Source organism: Mauremys reevesii, linkage group 1 (genome assembly GCF_016161935.1).
Source record: "Mauremys reevesii isolate NIE-2019 linkage group 1, ASM1616193v1, whole genome shotgun sequence".
Taxonomy (NCBI): Eukaryota; Metazoa; Chordata; order Testudines; family Geoemydidae; genus Mauremys; species Mauremys reevesii.
Genome location: NC_052623.1, coordinates 62,202,881 through 62,206,833, shown reverse-complemented (window position 1 = coordinate 62,206,833; position 3,953 = coordinate 62,202,881).

Below are 3,953 nucleotides of genomic sequence, written 5' to 3'. Positions count from 1 at the left end.
TTATTGCTATGCTTGAGAGTGCAGTGCTTGTAATGCTAGGAGGTGATTGATTGGTGCAGACGATGCAATATGAAGGTTTAACATAATTGTCTGTTGCTTTGCCAGGCTCTATTTGCTTTCAATTAATAGAATAAAGATTGCTTTCAAACAAACACAATTCTTTTATTTAAAAACAACCACTGAAGGAGAAAGTGAAACAAAAAAACCCATCAGCACTGAGGGGGATGGGGGAAGGGAAGGTCCCAGGACGAGATGGGGTCCCAGATAGCTAAAGATTTGTGTATGTCCAGGGATCATATCCAATCTTCTCCTTTGGAGTACAGTGCAGTGGATACTGTACTTCAGCAGGGCCAAACTGCAGAAGGTTGAGTGTTGAGTGCAGTGGGTAGTGTGACTCTGCAGTGCTGGACTGTGACAGGGAAGCAGTGGAATGCCGCAGGTACAGATGGAGCCAGGAGGTTGATAAGAGTGTGTTGGCAGTGTCTGGGGGAGCATGGGAAAGAGTTTGACAGCCGCTGCAGGGGAGGGAGGGCGCAGAGCTGCTCGGTTTGCACTGCTAGTATCGCCTGGAGCATGTTCGCTTGGTGCTCCATAACATTTAAGAGTCACTCCATGGCTTCACTCTGGCGTGCCGCATTGTCCTCTCGGTCCCTCTTCTCGCTGTCGCACCACTCCTTCAATTCCTGTTTCTTGGCCATGGAGCGCATCATAACATCATGCAGAAAGTCCTCCTTAGTTCTTCGTGGTTGCTTTCTAATTCTGTGCAGCCATTCAGCCACCAATAACAAAGAGGGAGGCTGGGCTCCCAAGGTCATCTCTGTGAAGTTTAAACACAACATTTTACAGAAACAGTATTGTTCGCACACACAGAACACTGATTCAGTGATTTAAAACACAGCCAGTATTCACGCACCTGTCACTAACTGGCTGACTCCAGGCAAGCACCCATGAGCCACAAGACCCCCAAAATGGTGAGTAGCCACAGAGGCAGGGTAAATCAGTCTTCCCGGACCCTGCTGCTCACTGGGCACTTGGCTCTTGGGGCAAGCCAGCACTGTAGGGGGTGCCTGATAATCATTCCTGTCCCCTCATTTTCCACAGGATGTGACATTACGGTATGGAAGATATCTTGCTGCTGAGGGTGAGCAGAGAATCAAGGGTCTTCTTCAAGACTGCGGCTTCCACCCTGGCCCTTATGCAGCTTGCCTGTGTGGTTTCCTCTTCCCCCTCTCCCCGTGATGGCACAGTGGCATGGGAAAGTTACCGTTAATGGGGCAAGAAACAAAGCAGCTCTGCCAAAGAACCTGCGGCAGTGGATTGCCCAGTATCCCCATGAGAGTTTCCTAGAGATCTCTGAGGCAGATTCCCATGAAGTGAGGTAGTGAATCAACAGCCTGTTCTGCCGCTCAGACTAGGCATGTGGTGGGACCTGCATTATACAGAGACAAGCCTGCTTTCTGAAACCCTCCTGCCCACATCTCGCTTCAGTGATTCCCAAAATCAAATCCACTTACCAGGGGCCTCCTCTCCTGTTTTGAGCTTCACCAACATCCAACAGCTGTGACTGGCTTGCCTCCTCCAGGGTAGAAAAGAGCTCCTGGCTTCATGTATCTCTGACCTCCAAATCATCCTCTGCTTCTGGATCCCCCTCCCCCTCCCCCTCCCCATCCAAGATTTCCTCCCCCTGGCTCAGTCCACTCTCAACTGGCACGCAAGCCATCGTAGTATTCACAGTGGAGGTGGAGTCACCGCCGAGTATTGCACCCAGCTCTTTGAAGAACCGGCAGTTCATGGGCGCAGCACCAGAGCAGCAGTTTGCTTCCCATGCCTTGTGGTAGGCATTCTGCAGCTCCTTCACTTTGACCCTGCACTGCAGTGTGTCCTAGTCATGGCCCCTTTCTGTCATGCATCGTGAAATCTGTCTGTAGGCATCATAATTCCTACGTCTGGAGCGCAGCTGGGACTGGACAGCCTCCTCTTCCCAAATGCTGATGAGGCCCAGCAGTTCGGCATAGCTCCAAGCGGGGTATCGCCTGGTGCATGGAGCAGGCATGGGCACCTGGAAAGATGTGCTGAGACCTCTGTACACATCACTGAGCAATCAGGAAGGGGACTTTCAAATTCCAATGGAATTTATGGGGTGGGGATGACAATTGATCACCTGTAAGCAGGGCAGTGGAGTTCAAACTGATGACCAGAGGTGAGGACAGACATTGTGGGATACCTCCTTGAGGCCAATCACAGTGCTGTAATCGACCACAGTGTCTACACTGGCACCGCAGTGCTGTACTCCGGCACAGAAAGCTGTATGCCTCTCATGGGGGTGGGTTTTTTTTTACAGTGCTACAACTGCGCACTAAGTAGGTTGTCAGTGTGTACACCTCAGGACTTACAACGCAGAAAGCGGCTTTACTGCACAGAAACTTGCCACAGCAGACAGGGCCCATAATGATGCCCCAGACAAGGAGCATCTTTGACATCTCCCTCCCATGTGTTAAACTTTTGACTACCTTATTTTTTTGCATTTGTAGCCCATTTCACCACTTTGATGCATGATCTGCATGCATGATTTATCTGTCATATAAGATGATAAATGTGCACATTAGGATCTGTAAATCTGTGATCCCAGTGCCTCCCTAAGCCTGGCACTCCAGGCAGTTGCCTGGATCACCTGCCCTTAAATCCAGCCCTGGCCATTTGTCAAGTCCTGTGCAGATACAAAAATATGGCTCCACATCCAATAGGATCAACCCATGATCAGACCTGTGATCCACTAGCCATCCTCTACCCAGGGCCAGCTCCAGGGTTTTTGCTGCCCCAAGTGGAGGGGAAAAAAAAAAAGCTGCAATAGCGATCAGCAGCCGCTCCACTGCGCTGCTTTCTTCTTCGGCGGCGGGTCCTTCCCTCCACGAGGGATCCGCTGCCGAATAGCCTGATGTGCCGCCCCTTCCCCTTAGCTGCCCCAAGCACCTGCTTGCTCGGCTGGTGCCTGGAGCCAGCCCTGCCTCTACCTGCATCTGCAGCAGCAAGCCCACTCACAAGGGCTGGCACGGGGGAGGGGGGGGAATAAGGGGCAGCACAGGGGGGTCTCAAGGAGTGGCACAGAACGGGGACTGGTGGAAGGGGCATCACACTGCGTGCTGCTCCTGGGGGCTCGTGAGCAATGGCACACGGCAACAGCAGTGTGTTGTATCACAGTGGGGTGGGGCACTCAGGTGGGCCCTGCTGCCCAGGAGCTGGCAGACCGGGGCTGGGAGTGCAGCCAGTGCTGCTGGGATAGGCACGGTGGGGATGGTGGTGCTGCCCAAAGGGCCTGAGCAGCTGGCCAGAAAGCACTGCGGCGATCAGGTGCTGGACAGCCCCAACTCTGACCTGCTTCCCAGCCCCTGGCCCCAAGTGTGTTAAGCGGCCTGAGCCAGATGCCCCAGGCCAGGCGTTGCCGGGAGTAGCATGCGGCGTAGTTGTATCTGCATCCCATCCACTATCTGCAAAAATGGTCCATGGATGTGAAACGGGTATCTGCGGATTTGCAGGGCTCTAGCCATTGGAAAGCTCTGTGCCCTGAATAGCGCGGGCGGCGCAGGAGGCTGGGGCCACACGTCCCAGGCTTCCTAAAAACAAACCCACTGAGTGAAGAGTAAATACCGTCCTGACCCCTGTGCGAGGTCAGAGCTCCTGGGGCTGCTGCTGCTCCCTCCCTGCCCCAGCAGCGCTGCTTCCAGCCCGGCTCCCCTGACATGACCGGGCGCCGGACCCGCCAACGGCTCAGGACAGCCGTTATATGTCTGCAAACGCGTCGAGTTTTCACACAAAACCGTCGCACCGCTAACTGCGCTTCCCGCCCTGCCAGCGCGGCGCCAAAACGTCCCTGCGCGCAACTGAACCGGCCACGCGCGAGAAGCAGTTCGCCGGGCCGAGCCCACGCGTCCTTGCTGAGGTGAGCATGAGAAACC